The sequence below is a fragment of the Mobula hypostoma genome, chromosome 24 (assembly GCF_963921235.1).
Source record: "Mobula hypostoma chromosome 24, sMobHyp1.1, whole genome shotgun sequence".
In the NCBI taxonomy this organism is placed as follows: Eukaryota; Metazoa; Chordata; class Chondrichthyes; order Myliobatiformes; family Myliobatidae; genus Mobula; species Mobula hypostoma.
This window is the reverse complement of record NC_086120.1, coordinates 15765205-15781510: the sequence shown is the minus strand read 5'-3', so window position 1 is coordinate 15781510 and position 16306 is coordinate 15765205. Positions and strand designations below refer to the sequence as shown.

General features: G+C 40.5%; 1 protein-coding gene across 1 annotated transcript in view; it reads left to right on the top strand.

The window, feature by feature from the left end:
- The first annotated feature begins 4162 nt into the window (after positions 1-4162).
- The window catches only part of sema6bb (sema domain, transmembrane domain (TM), and cytoplasmic domain, (semaphorin) 6Bb), a 576599-nt gene continuing 564455 nt past the window's right edge, over positions 4163-16306 (top strand). The window contains exon 1 of the mRNA XM_063032161.1: positions 4163-4661. The gene's annotated coding sequence lies outside the window, so the exon portion shown is untranslated. The remainder of the gene's footprint in view (positions 4662-16306) is intronic.

Sequence of the window (16306 nt, the reverse complement as noted above, 5' to 3'; positions counted from 1 at the left end):
CCAGCAACTTTGATGTGTGATGCAGGCAATTGACATGGTTTTGATTTGTTGGTACAAACTATGAGCTCTCAAAGACAGAACTAATGCAAAAAAAAAATCTGAGGGTGAGGTTATCCGCAGCCTAGAGCTCTTGGGAATGATTGAACAGGAGTAATAATTAGTGGGATGAATGTCACCCGCTGGGTGAAAGAGCAGAGGGTTCTTCAAGGTGACAATTTCTAAGACAAGTATCAATAAAGTTAAGGGCAGCACAATGATATAACTAGAAGAGCTTCTGCCTCGTGGCTGTACTGACCTGGATTAAGTCCTGATTTCTAATACTATATGTGTGAAGTTTACACATTCTTCCACCAACCTCTCTGTTTTGTTCCACAAAGAGGATGTGAGAAGAATAAAGTAGATGAGTGTAGAATTAAGGCAATTCAGTGCCTGATGTTCAGTGCTCACACAGTTGGGCAAAAGGCTTTTTTTTCTGTGCTGTCGGACTCTGCGTCCTTAACTCACTGTGAGTTTAGGTTAAGGAAATGCTTGCCTATCAGATAACAGTTGTATCTCGAACTCAGCTGAAGAATGAGACACGAGTCGCCACGAGTCGCCACGAGCCTACATTTGTGGAGATCATAGGAAAGCAGCTTGTTCTGAGGAGACCACCCACAATAAGCAACTGAGTGTAGGAATGGAGCCCACCATAGCACAGCATGCCAGTCATGTTGCGGTCAATTTTATTGGTATGATCACGTTCTCCGTCTGGGAGCTGCTGACATGAACACTTGCACAGTGACAGCTCCTTCCTGTTACTCCATGTAAAAAATACGTTAGCAATTGACCTGGCTGCAACTTCGAAACTACAACGCCAATCATTACTCAAAGAATAGATACTTGGAAAGAGAGGCTGTCTGTACTCATGGTAACATATTCCAGCAAGTGCCCACACTTTCAAGACAATAAGGAAGAGGAACTTAGGGGCAGGGTGGGGAAGAGTGGTGGGAAAATGAATGTTCCTTTTGAAGCAAAATACATTTCTTGATCATTTTCTAAAGCCATGAGAGTTTGATTAACTTACTGTCTTGCAAACAGTGCCAGCTCTGGGTTATCCTGCACATTGCAACCCCAGGAGTCTATTAAAGACAGCTGAAATTTTAACAAACATACAAGTGAAAAATGTTATGTCCTTAGATTAGAATGTTTGTGTGCAATTTTGTACTTCACCTTGTTCCTTATGCATTGGTAGAATTTATTGTCCTCTTTATAATTTGTAGCAAGACAGTATAATGAAAATGAAGCATCATGGTACAGAGGCTTCAATGTGACTAGGTACATAGGAAGCTATGAAGAGTTGCATTGTGCATACATGCCATTTGAATAGTAATGTAGTAATGGAATTGGCTACAAGTACAAATTTCCCATGCTCTAGAGAGCTGTGGCATTTACTGGGGTGGCACCTGGGAGTGTTGGGAGTTTGATCTGATCGACTGAAGTTCAATAACGAAGTCCCACCAGACACCAAGTTCATTGTTCCTGGATCAGCAAACCCTTCATCAGAAGCGTGGCAATTGCTGGAAACATTCAGCAGCTTGGACAGACAGAGGGGAAAAGCAAAGTTAGCTTTACAAGTTTTTATCGATACATTGCTGCGACTATGGGAACTGGGATTTCAAGAATGGAAGAGAAGTTGTGTGGTGGTATTAACAACAGTGCAAGTTGAAGCATATTTCACCCGTGTCTATGGTACTTGTTACACCTGTAACTGACGGTCAAAGGTATTTTCCTTAACTCACAGATCATTTCCACATTGCAGGCTGACTGCCACTCTGCTAGAAAAACTTGAGCAACTACTTGTCTGCAGTCAAGTGCTTTTGCATTTCTTTCAGTGCTGTTGTTCTGATTCACCTTCCAAACATTAACGGGAAGTGGGGGAAGTGGGTGACTCTCAGATCAGAAGCACATATTGATGTTTATTGATGTGTGAGGGGGTCGGGGGTAAATCATGGCACTGCACAAAGTGTTCAACACCTGCTGGTTTCCTGGTGAGTAAGAGTTGAGAAGCAGATCACTATGATACATCTTAATTTATTGCTCTGCAGGGAATTTGGGGAATAGTTTTAAGTTTGATGTCAAGAATGCACATTGCAGCACCGAGCCTAGATCAGGAAGCTGGGAGTTGTGACTTGGTCCATTGGAATTTCTGAGTTAAGGAAGAGACGGCCCAAGGCAAGCCTCCCAAATAAATGGTCTCAAACATCTTAGCTCCCACTGTGAATTGTCGCCTCCTTGTCCCTTTCTGGTTGCTTCAAAGTAAAAACTAAATGAGAAGGGACAAAGTCATAAACACGAGTTTTCTCGTGCTCAGTATTTACAATGAGAAGGTTCAAGATCTTATGCTGATTTAATTGTACTGAGTATTTGGCTTCATTAACTTCAAAAATAAATGCAGCTGCTAAAATTGGGACAGTCTAATGGAGCACATTAATGATGCCCCAGAGGGAGTTATTTCAGTTCAATGCTGCGTGCCTCACTGTGACGCCAATTCCCCTTGTTGAAAGCATGTTGCCTGTGGCACCATTTCCAATATGCTCTTTCCGACGTGGGACTTCCTCCACTGGCTCAGCAGTTGTTGGTCCAAACTTTCCTCAATCATACTGCTTTGTGTCTCCATTGAACTAGCAGTGATGACAGGTCAAGATTTATGTAGCTGCTATTGCTTGTCATTTCCTTTTGCAAGTTAAGAGTCTGACTCTCTCTTTGTGTGATTAAATGATTGATAACTTACTTAGCCAACATGGCACTAGAAAAATGGAAACTAAATATCCATTACACCAGTTTCTATTCAATGGGGTTGAGGATGATCCAGGATCAGCCATGACAGAGTGGCAGAGCAGACTCGATGGGCTGAATGGCCTAATTCTATGCCTATTTCTTATAGTTTTCCTGTACATCTCCATCCCAACACCAAGGCTGCTGTTCTTCCTAGTGATAAACCATACTACCCAGTCTATTCCTACCTCAGTCTCCATGTTTGTTTCCATCCCATCCATCTACATTCAGACTCCCAATCCACCTTGACTCCATCCCAGATCAAAGTCCTCCATTCCTCCTCTCCCCCACCCTCCCCCATCCTCCCCCAACCATGTCCATCTCCATTGCAAAGTCTGTAATTGACAAATACATGACAGAATAAGAAGAACATTGTTTCCTGGTTGATCGAATAGCACCATGTCAGTACAATGTGGTGCCGTGCAATATATTACATGGCAGGAAGTCCTAACTCTAATCCTTGATCATCTAATCCGAGCTCAGGCATCACATACAGTTGGGCTTGATGTCAGTTCCCCACTAACAAAGAAGATAGCCCAAATCATGATTCTCACTTTCTCTGAGGAGAGTGCTGACTTAGATGAAACAATATATCCATGGCAAACTAGCATTGTTGGCACAGGCAAGATTTATAATCTATGCTGAGTTAATTTGATTTCAACTACGGTGAGTACTGAGATAACAATATTCTACCTCAACCCGGCTGTGCATTATGGGGGGGGGGGGGGGAGAAACTGGTATTGTTCACATGATGGTAAATTAAAACTGAAAGAACATATGTAAGAATACTGAGTGAGAACGAAATTTATTTCATCCAAGAACAATAATCCATACTCGTGAAGTAATGGCATTTAGGGGAGAGACATAAACGATGCCCCTGTCCTTGAGTTTTAGTCTAGCAACATCCAGACCCTTGAAGAAGGAGAGTGGAACAAAGAGAATTTTCCATTAATTGCTGCTGAAAGTTTTTATAGAACTCTCTGAATTTACTCATTATATCCAAATATTATTTCAAAATGTGGTTAAAACCATGCCTCCTGATAAACTATTCTCTAGTAGGGCTCTGAAAAAATGACCTTTGATACATTTCTAAATTCTCCATTTGAATTTAAAATATGGGTTTTATTGCCAAGACTGTTGTCAGGAGTAAAAAGAATATTTTATGCACGATTATTATTGGTGAAGGATTATCTATTGTGCATTGGAAGTGGAGGATAAAAATTCACAGCTACGCAGGGAAAGGAAATGTAGTCCAATCCAGTTTATGTGTCTAATCCAGTTCTGGTTTTGCCACACGCCGGAGGCTGGTGCTTGGAGTAGCTGTGAGATGAGGGCACTGTGTGCGCTCTTGGTATCACACAGAGGTATGAGGTGGGAGCTCAGCCCCAAATCCGTGCAGTGTGTTTCACAGACACTGAAGGGGAAAGAGAGAGACTACATATCCACACACACGCTGCAAGGGCAAATCACTTTCTCGGCTGCTGTCCTCTCCCCAGTCTTCCTGGATCTCCACACTGCAAAAGGCACAACAGAACCAGGTGGCTTTCGACTGTATTCAGCTGCTGTGGGTCTAAACGGACTTGCAGCACAGTCTTCCCGTAGTCCTCTCCCCGTCACATCTGCGAAGGAGTAGCATTTGGACTTGAGCGCAAAAGCAGGGCAGGTGTGGAGGCAACTAGTTAAGAACATGAGCCGAGACGACCCCACGGATGGGTGATTAGAGAAGCGATCCGTGCACTGTGTGGTTGCTAGTCGATTCCTAGAGTGTTAAAGCCTCCGCTAACAAGGTAATTCGGGCGAGTGCTTATCCCGGGTGCATACAGAAGCCGCTTGACTCTGAAATCAAGGTAACAAAAGCCTCTTCTGATATCTACTTGACTGTTAATAATTAGATGTGTATATTATTTTGTAATATTATTAATCGTGAATTTCTTAGCACATGTCTACTGTACTGGAGAAGAATTAATCTTAGTGTAACTGTCTTTTACTAACCTTTCGTTTACTCCGCCTTTAAGCGAAACAGACTTGTTTGTAAAGGATCCCAAAAGATGTTTTAAAGGGGAGTTTCTAAATCGGAGATTAGCAAAAACAAAACTGCGATTAAAATCGTTATATAATTTTCCCCACTTCACTTCATTAAAGGATTAGAGGAACTTGTAAATATTTGGTTTTGCGCGAGCTTTTACAATCGACTGCGCTGCCTCTGACCAGCGCAGTAGCAATGTCTTACTTATGTTATTTAAATGGTTCCTTTGCACTAACCACTGGCAGTAGCTAATGGATAATCTATTGCAAAATGAAAATGCTTTCCATCATTGGTAAAGCATGCTGTGATTGGCATTTATTAAACCCGGGAGGGGGTGGTAGAGAAATCCGATCACTTCATAAAAGGCAGAGGAATGATTGGGGAGTGCCTTTTTTTTTTGCTGGCTCTAGCTTTGCTATGTGGTGGCGTACAGGTGCATTGAAATAAGGTTCGGGTTTCGTTGTCTGAAAACGCTGTTTTACATTCATCTTTCACCGGCTGCTTGGTTCTTTGTCAGCCTCCTATCTCGGTTACGATCGTTAGTTCTCTTTTAGTGGGGGAGGGCGTAAAACGTTGACTTCGTGTTGTTTTTATCCGTGTATTTCGGACAGCATTCGCTCCTGATGAGGTGGTTTGCGACTGCCCAGGGTTTCGAGGAACGGCGGCGTGTAGGGCAAGGGAGAGAACTGGGGCTGGAGGTCCTTTTACGGAGCTCAACCCTCTCCCTTATCTTGACTAACCCACCCAGCCCTCCCACTTCGCGGGAGCGGCTACTGGATGGAAGAGGACGGGATGATTGCAACATCCCGACCGAGCATTTGCTAATTCATTATGGGCCAGTGAAGGAATCTGGAAGAGTTCGGGGTAAAAATAAGATCCGGTAGGATTTGGGATGAAAGCGAGTTCAATGTTTAGGAAACTAGTGGATACTTCCTAACCAATAACATGCAACTACTGTTAACTACCTCCCAACCTTTTGCAGCTATCAACACTTTCCTTACAGCAGCTATTGTCTATTCAGTGTTCCTGTCAACTGAAGATCACGGGGCAGTCTCTCATTCGTGTGTTTAAATGGTCGTGCCGGCATGTAACACATCTCCCTGTATGAGCACCTCTGCCAGGAGAAGCTTTTTTTTTGCAGTTACAGTATCTTCATGGTGGTTTCCACCATTCGCTCTCATTGCTTTAGGTGTTGAACCTAGTCTGGGATGAGGTCTTTGCTGCTTTGATTTTAATGTATTCATACAAACACAGTGATCAGGTGTATTACATGGACAGACATTAAGGGAAACTATAAAGATCCATTTAGGAAACGGTGTCTGTGATTAAATGGTGAATACTTTGCAGCTTTTAGATAATATCACAAAGTTCTCAAATCTCCATGAACAGAGATGGAAATCATTGAAATGACTGATATGCTTCTGTGACTCTGATGAATCAATATATTCGGCAGAGGGATGAGTGCAGGCTGATTAGTGCCCAACACTACAGCCAAGTGGCTTAATTGATTCCAGCTTTTCCTTTTATCAGTGGTCAAGTTTAAGAATGTAGAGTCTATCATTTCCCATTTTGTGTCCAGAAACTTAAAGAAATGAAAAGCAGTTTTTTTTAAAATCCTGCTATTTTATTTCAGTGTTTGTCTCTTATAATGTGATGACTGTTTAAATTCACAGAATCGTTAATTGTATTGTTCCCTGCTTTGACTCAGTCATTGATTTGGTTCAATTTTTGCAGAAGATGGTAACCTTTTATCAGCTTGGAAGGGTGGGGATTTTAAGTCAATTATGACCAGGAAGATTGGGAGGGGGAGGAATATAAACTCTCCTCTCCCTTAATTTACCCCTTCTCTTTCCCCTGTTCCTTCTTCCCCCCCCCACTCCCCACTCCCCACTCCCCACCACCCTCCAGACAGACTAACTCTTAGAACTAACTTGCTCTACCTTGCAACTGTGTTCCATTATGTCTTACTACAGTGGATTAACTCCACTGTTGTGACTACTGTTCTAGATAAGAATGGTCCCCACTTTTTATCAAGAAGTTATTACAAGAGGAGGGCATTAGCCAGGGCATTGTATTGTTCCTTAAAAATTGTTACATTCCCCAATGAGCTTGACCCCTATGAGCTAAGCAGTATTGCACCCATATTGGACTGTCTCAGTACTTTTATATTTGTATGCTGTAGCACTTACTTTTTATTCGCCGTTATTTTGTAAATAATACTATTCTTGTGCACTTCTGGTCAGATGCTAATTGCATTTCATTGGCTTTTGTATCTGTACTCAGAACAGTGACAATAAAGTTGAATCTAATCTATGAAAGTGATTTTACATTTAATATAGGAACTGATTGTGTCAACCAAGATGATGCCCATGCCCTAGATTTGGGTTTGAGTGCACAAAATTCAGACTTGCCATTTCCTCATTTCTAACTCTGTGGTGGAAATTAAGGTGACCAAGACTGCGTTGATATTTAAATTAGGTTCAGAAAATGTCAAAACTCAAAAGGCAATCAAACTCAGTCCATCAGACAGTGTAATTTTAATAAAGAGCCTATCATTTAAAAATATCAGTTTTCTTCATATGCAAAATCTACTTCAATAAATCAAATGCAATGTGTCCCAATTAGTACATCTGATTAGATAGAATATAGAACATAGAAATCTACTACACATTACAGGCCCTTCGGCCCACAATGTTGTGCCAACCACGCAACCTACTCTCGAAACTACCTAGAATTTCCCTAGCGCATAGCCCTCTATTTTTCTGAGCTCCATGTACCTATCTAAGTGGCTCTTAAAAGACCCTATTGTATCCACTTCCACCACCCCTGCCAGCAGTTCATTCCACACACCCATCAGTCTCTGTATGGAAAAACTTACCCAATATCCCCTCGGTACCTATTTCCAAGCACCTTAAAACTATGCTCCTCATGTTAGCCATTTCAGCCCTAGAAAAAAGCTATCCACACGATCAGTGCCCCTCATCATCTTATGCACCTCTGTCAGGTCACCTCTCATCCTCCGTTGCTCCACGGAGAAAAGACTAAGTTCACTCAACCTGTTCTCATTAGCAACACCCTCCAATCCAGACAACATCCTGTAAATCTCCTCTGCCCTCTCTCTATAGTATCCACATCCTTCCTGTGGTGAGGTGACCAGAACTGAACACAGTACTCCAAGTGGGGTCTGACCAAGGTCTTGTATAGCTGTAACATTGAATAGAAGTTTTGAATATTTAGAGAATTTTCTTTTTAGATAAGCTGCTCTAGTAATTTTTTCATTACCTTTTCAGTAAATCAATTTTCTCTCCTTCATGAAGATAATCATTAAGTATTTTTCCTTTCTTTTTTAGATGCTCTGCTGATACTAGAATGCCTGAACTTTGATAAAACCAGCTACATTTTAAGATGCACTTTAAAACCTAGCTCTTCATTCAGTCTCTTTGAGCTTTCCATACAAGTTTATTTTGCCTGCACCCAATTTCTTTCATCATCCCTATGTGAAACATATTTTTCTATACTGGAAATATCAGATCAATGATTTGTGAATCAGGCAAGAAAAGCAGTCTCATGATTAGTGTGGTAACTTACACAATTAAATAGTTCATTGGCTCTTAATTAGATATGGAGCTTGAACTCCAAAGCTGAGCATGAATTGGCAGAATAGATGTTTAATTCATTACCTGGACACCCACTGCAACTACAAAACAGTTGTTTCCTGCTGGAAACAAATGGGCAAGACATTACTGTCACATGGTTGCTCCTGATTTCTGCTGTAGTTAAACTTGTTCAGGTATATTCAGCTTCCTCGTGTTTCTATATGGCTTGTGGCTGAAAATGTAATTTGATCATAATGAAATAGAGCATGAATTAGACATAACAAACAATGTGAACCTCTTCAGCAAACAATTTGGAAGGTGGTGAAACAAACAGTTCAAGGGTGGTGAAGCAGGTATGAGTCAGTGTGGATCAACTCAATATTAGATCAGGTATAGAAACAAGGAGAGCTAATAGACTGGGCAGAGAAAGAATATACAAGGCAGATAATGCAAATTTTAGATCTGAATATCAAATCTCCAAAGGCAATTAATGCCTGATGGAAAATTTCTTCCTGGTCTTGTTCTTTTCTATTCTTAACCCTGATAACTTCTGAGATCTCTACACTCCTACCTTTTGGCCAGTTTTGCTAACTCTATCTTCATGCTCTGGCAATTACATAGGCCACACTGTGAAATTTCCAATCTCTGCCTCTTTGTTTTTCACTGCTTCTTTAAGAAAATCAATAAAACCAAATTTCTGTGTCATTATTTGTCATATTTTCATTGGCTAACATTGTTTCTTTGATTACTCCTTGTTTTCTGCATTGAAGGTGCATTCAATGCAAGTTGCAAAATGTTGCCAACAAAAGGGATGTTTTACAATTTTTAATTCATGGATATATTTAATAAAGATACAAAAAGGTTTAACAATAACTTTTAATAAGGAACTTTTCAAAATGTAGGTTGATGCTGCCTTTTGCAGGTTTGCTGATGTGTTTTTAGCTGGATTTTGTAAGGTTACATTTGTTGATATCCTTTTCTGAGTTTGGTGAATTTTAAGGTCGTGCATTGGCTGGATTTGATAGCACAGGTATGCTGATTTATTTACAATAACAGTCTGGCCGGGATTCCAACCCTCTGGCACTTCCTCCATGCTTTGTCCTAGTGTAACTTTGCTCAGTATCAGGTGAGCTTCTTCTGTGCGTTGCATTGAACTGACTGCTCAGACTTGTTCTGAGTCATATCTATTTGGCTCTGGTGTCAAACTAAATCAGCATCTGGAGATGGGAGTTTAAATGAGCAAACACTACAGTAATGTCAGCATATAAATTTGATTCCTTTTCTACTTGTGCAGCCAAAACTGGTCATCCTTGTCCTGTTGCAAAATAATTGGCTTTTTAAAAAAATTCTCAGGAGTAAAAGGGGTTAATTCAATGTAGCTGGACATTGAGAACAATTTTATCTATCCTGTTTAACAAGATTCCTCACAGAGCAATGAGCATTCCTGGTGCAAAATACTGTTGTGTGTGAATTATGCATTTGACACAGGATAGCTGCTTTTACTTGCTAGTTGAATCAGTGTGTAGGAGTATCTTCAAATTGTTGGGGTTTTTTTTTGTAGCTTATTAAGTACTATGTAACTCCCAAATACACATGGAAAAGGCTAAAAGTCTATGGTCAATATGTGGGGGGTGGGGTTAGTGCATCTAATTGATTGTTCCTCATTGTCAGGTTTACAAAACCCTCCACACACCAAGAATAATTCATATCTCTGTGGAGCTCAGCCAGAATAATTATTGCTCAGGATTTTAGGGACAAAATGACTATGGAAATATTGATCCAAACTGTTTCAAATTATCCCTATTCAGAAGAAAACAAACGTAGTCCATCAAGTTTTCCCACTGCATTAGGTAACAGTAAAATGAAATGTGTTCTTTGCTCTCCAAATGCTTGCCTTCCAACTTGCCTGTACCACTAGGTGAGAACCTTTGCATTTTCACTTCTCAAACCTGTTAGCAGTTCTGGTGGTGCGTGTACATAGCATTGTTGCAAGTGGTGTTGAGACAGAGGGGGCAGAGGGGGGCCAGCAGGAAGGTCTTCTTGAGTTCCTGAAGAAATAGCACCAGCTTGCAGTGATCAGTTTGGAATGGAATGGAATGATTCCATTGCTGTTTACCGTGTTGGTACAAACTCTGATTTATTTGTAAATACGTCTGCTTGGGAGGATTGTTTTGCTACTTTTGTTGCCTTAAATGTGATCATTTCTCTGAGAATCTATTTTGAAGGGATTTTCAAAATTTTGATTAAAATTAGGCTGTAATTTTAATTTTCTCATAGACTAAATGCGAGCCGGAGGAGAGACGCTTCTCAACTTGTCCTTGTTGAGGCTATTAGCAAAAAGTTGTTGCTGATAAATCAGTAATGGAACATTATATTTATGCTTTATTTTGAAGAAAAATACTGTACAATTTTTTTAAATTAGGAAAGTATCCCCTATTCCTCTGATCTGCCGTTTGGGACCTCATTACTGACACTTCCCAAAACAGACAAAACACAGGTCTCAGTAAAAAAAAAAGTAAGGGAAGCAGGCACAAGGGACAGGCACCACCCGCATTCCTCTCCAAACCATACTACCCTTCATTGACACTGGCCCTATATCCTAGAATTCTCTGGATTAATAAAATTGGACATCTTCACCAAAAGGACTGCAGCAATTCAAACTGTTGGATTATCACTGCTTTCTGAAGGGCTGTTGGGAATGGAAATAAATATTGGCATTCTCAGCAATGGCCAGATCATATAAGTGAAGATAATTATGTATAGCCTTTGAAGCAAATAGTAATATGTTATTTGTTTCTCGGGGTAGTCCTGCTAATAGCATAAAATGAGGATGGTTAGTATGGGCTAGTTTCACAATGACAATGCATTTATAAAGTCAATCAAGTGAATTTAATGAGGCCAATGATTTATCAATATAATTTGGTATTATTGACTTGTTGGATAGTTCTATTGATGTAGATTGGACTATTTGGCTGTTGTGCTGAACTCAGGCTTTCTCCTTGGTTTACTATGCAGATCAGGTGCCACGGTAGTGTAGCAGTTAGTGCAACGCTATTACAGTTCAGGGCACCAGAGTTCAATTCCAAAGTCTGTACGTCCTTCCCATGGAATGTGTGGGTTTTCTCCCAGTGCTCTGGTTTCTTCCCAGTCTAAAGACATACCGGCTAGTAGGTTAATTAGTCATTATAAATTGTCTCATGATTAATTAGACTAGGATTAAGTTGGAAGTTGCTGACATAAGGCAGCTCAAAAGACCTATTCCATGCTGAATCCCTAAATAAAAATAACATAATGATTGACTTGGTTTTGCCAAACTAAAGGAGTCGTGCAACATCAGTTTTGACAAAAATACCAAGTGCAAACGTTGCTTTTTCTTCTACAAAGAGTCAACAGGTGGACTCAAGAATAATTTCTTTTTGCTGGCATCAGATCCCAACCAGACACTGTTTTAACAGAGACTGTGTATGGATTCCAGTGCTTCCAGGCCTAGAACCTGCAAACATGAAATTCCACTGAGGAATATTTTTGAGAGATAGGATTATCTATTTACCCCTTGGATACTGTTTTGTCATTTGCTTGCACTGTAACTGTGACACAATTGGGGTGATAATGGTCACACATTGAAGAACTTGTCATATTCCAGTAGTGAACAATGTGCTGGAGAAATTCAGTGGGTCGAGCAGCATCTGTGAAAGGAAAGGGACTGTTGGCATTTTGGGTCAAAACTCTGCATCAACACGGATTGTAAAACAGGGTTTCAATCCGAAGATGGTTCAGTAGATTTAAATTCCTTGAGGTTAATATATCAGAGTATCTGTCCTTCTAGCAGGCAAGTTCCATTACGAAGAAGGCACGACAGCGCCTCTACTTTCTGAGAAGTTTGCATTGGTTTGGCACATCACCAAAAACTTTGCCAAACTTCTATAGTTGCACAACGCAGAGTGTCATAATTGGTTGTATTATGGCCTGGTATGGACACACCATTGCCCAGAAAAGGCTACAGATAGGGATGAATAGAGCTCATCTATCACAAACAAAGCCTTCCCCACCACTGAGTACATTTATATGGAGCTCTGCTATAGGGAATGTGCCAAAAGGTAGCATTTGCTGCTTATTTATTTTTATGAGCAATTTAATGCAGCATTGTTCATTTCTTATAAGATTTAATGAGGGGCTGTCTATTTCAATAGAAATCCGGGGGAAAGGCAGATTTTTCATTGTGATTAAGTGAGGGGAAGAAGCTAAGAATTGAGATATATTGGGAAATATCCACTTCCCCTGACAGTTCTTGGCACAATGTTACTCTCTATTAGCTTACTGATCAGACTTCATGGGAGCCGACTGCTTCCTCTCCCTGTTCATGCTCTGTTAAATCAATTTTTGGCATTTAAGCAAATATCACTGAAATGTCAGTGCTTGAGTGGCAGCATTCTCCGATGATAATTTTCTCTGTCAAAGCAGATGGAACAATTATCAATATTTGTGGAAGAAATTTCTTTATGCGAAAGATGAGGGATTCATTAATCCAGCCGTCTCCAAAAAAGCAGTGATGAGACCAGATGGGTTTTACATGCTGACTTTTGAAATATCCTGAAGGGGGCACTGAAAGTTTTATTCAAATAAGAAGCAAATCAAATCTTATTCTTTTCCATCCAGTCCTTGAAAAATATGGGGAAAAAATCTGAGAAACATGACATGACAGGGAAATGCAGAAGTAAGGAATATTCATATTTTGCCATAGTAAACTGAAAGCTGTTATTAAAATTTTGGAAAGTTAATCACAAATTAGCAGAGCAAAGGTTTTATTTGCTGAAAGCCAGTTTGGCTCCAGTTCTGTTGGGAGGCAGTTCCACTTATGATGTTTTATGTATTTGTAGTTCCATTAATAGTGGGAGAGCAGAAGCCAGCTCATTCTCTTCAGATGTGATGACAATGATGCTGATGTTCAGTTCACATTCCGGAATTATTTCTTTTTGAAGCAATGTTATACCGGTGCTCCAGAGCACAGCAGTGAGCTGACATTTCTGTTTGGGTAATAAATCTCCTTACATGCAATCTCTTACCCCATACCTGAAACATTCACTTCACAAAAGTCCACTTGATTGCACCAATTGGGCCACAAGTATATTCAGTGTTACCCAGTTGGATGTTTTTTGATTATTTAAAGCCATATAGCATGCAACTAGATGTTTCGGCCTAACTAGACCATGCTAGCCAATGTGCTTGTCTAAGCTAGCCTCATTGTCCCATGTTTGACCCATACCCTTCTATCCATGTTCCAAACTGCCTTATAATCCCTTTTTTTTTTAGACCATCTCTTCAAGGGAGAGGAAGATCGCATGGCTTAGAATCTGGACTGATGAATTGTGTAGAAAAGTTGAGGCTCACTCAAAATTTCAGAGGCAGTGCCAATGGCTGTAGTGGTATATGAGAAAGGAACTTGTCTTTGCTTCAAAGGCAGTGACTTTTTTTTTAGACCTACAATGCTCTTGCTGATACCAATGCTAATAGGAATTTCGAGCATATAACCTAAATGTATTTGATTTATTCCCAGCACATTTCCCAACCTACAGTTACAGTTCAGTAGATGAAGACAACATCTATCTCCCCAACCACAGGAAGGAGTAAACACCTTGCTATCTAGAGAAGGCAGAATTGGAACTACCTGTGATCTCCACATTTTGCACATTGGTCGTTGTTTAACAGTGTTTGTTTATATATTTTTTGTAAATTCTATTGTATCTCTTTATTTTTCCTGAAAATGCCTGTAAGAAAATGAATATCAAGGTAGTGGTAAATGGTAACATATAGTAGATATTCTTTGATAATAAATTTGCTTTGAAGATTCAGCAAAGTGATTAGGCCCCCACACAAAGGAATTTGATAAATGCGAAGAAACTCACTAATTCTCTGCTTGTCTTGAAAAATCCTGAAATTAAAGGTTAGTTGCTAGGAAGGGGCTGGAGGGCATTAACATTGGAAAATTTCTTATGTTAGATGAGCTTTGGGATGGTGAAATGGAAGAAAATTGGAGCAGGAGATTGGGTATCCTGTGATGCGTTTTCTGGGATTGCTTCCAATTAGCATAGATAATGGCCTGCGTCACGGACATTCGGACTGTGCATCTTTCACCATTGTATGTCAACACCTTCAGGAAGAGGCGGGGGGGCGGTGTAAGGAAGAAAATTGGAGTGAAGGCAATGGGCTCTCCTTTCACTGCCAAGGGATGGATGTTGAAAGGAGTTAATTGGTAAGGATCAGTTGTGCAACCTCTTGGAGGTAAAGATGATCTTCCGTTTACTGACAAAACGCATAATTAGACTCAGAACAAAATGCTTCTTCAACAACATAAGACCATGTTTCAATCCAGGCTGCTATCGTCTGCTTCAAAATCTGTCGAGGCATTCTTGTAACATAAGATGTGACCCTTCCATTTCGGAAAATCAGCAATTTGACAATTTACAGGTTCTCAACTGTACTCCTGTTTTCCCTGCTGTGGAGTGTGGATTATCTCTACTTTCCTCAAGACATTGGAATGTGACCTGTGTGATGTCAAACCATATTAACCTGTGATCATTGTTGATGAGAATATCTGTAAAATAGTAGACCTGGAAGGCATCATATCTGGCACCTCTTGTCATCGGGGCTCTCAGCAGTACTCGCAATGGAAAGCACCAAATAGCAATTGGAGAAGATTTGTTTTAGGAAGTGAAGCAGCTAATGATGCTGTGTCGAAGATCCACAGAGTCTGGATGTGATCTAAACTTGGGTACTGTCTATTTGGAGGTAACACATTCTCTGTTGACCTCTTGGTCGTTGGGAGAATGTTTAACTTCCACTTAGACAGGTGAAATAAGGTGCTTTGGTTTTCTCTAACATGAGAAAAATGTGCTGGTTAACTGCCTAAACTGCTTCTAATTTGAGCAGGTGGCAGTGAAGGTGCAAGCGGGGAAAATGGATTTAACATAATTGGGTTCTTGATGATCAATATATACACAGTGAGACAAAGGGCCTGCTTTTGGGATATTTGCTCTAAATCTCTTGTGGGTTATTCAAGTTGCTCCTAGCTAGTATCCCATCACACTGCTAACTTGTGCATTGTAGGTGGTTATCAGGATGATGCCATTTACAAATTACAATATCCAGTCTCTGGTCTGCACTCTTTGGATATTGATGGTCCCAAAGGAGTTCATGGTGGTGCATTGGGCAAAGGTAATTCTGTTGAATACCAAGAATAGGTGCTTAAGGTTTCTTTTGCTAGACATAATTATTGCATGGCACTTGGTGACATGATTGTTGCTTGCCACTTGTCAAATCATGTTTCTTAGGTCTTGCTGCATGCATAGGCGACTTCATTTGCTGGTTGCATCACGGCCTGCTATGAGAATGTGAATGCCCTTGACTGGAAATGCCAACAAGAAGTCGTGGATACATCACAAGCAATTCCCTCCCTCCTTCTCCTGCCTACCATCGAGTACATCTACAGGAGTGCTGTCACAAGTAAGCAGCATCCGTCATAAAGGACCTCCACCATCCAGGCCATATTATCTTCTGGCTGCTGCCATCAGGAAGGAGGAGCCTTGGGTCCCACACCACCAGGTTCAGGAACAGTTATATCCCCTCTACAACCAGGCTTCTGAGCCAGCAGGGATAACTTTTATTCACTCCAATGCTGATTGATTCCACAACTTATGGACTCACTTTCAATGTCACTACAACTCCTACTCTCAATATTTTTAACTTATTATTTTGTTTTCCTTTCTGTACAGCACAATTTTTCATTTTTTTGCACGGCTGGTTTGATTTGAGTGTAGATCTTCATTGATTCTATTGTATTTCTTTGTATTTATTGTGAGTAGCCACAAGAAGA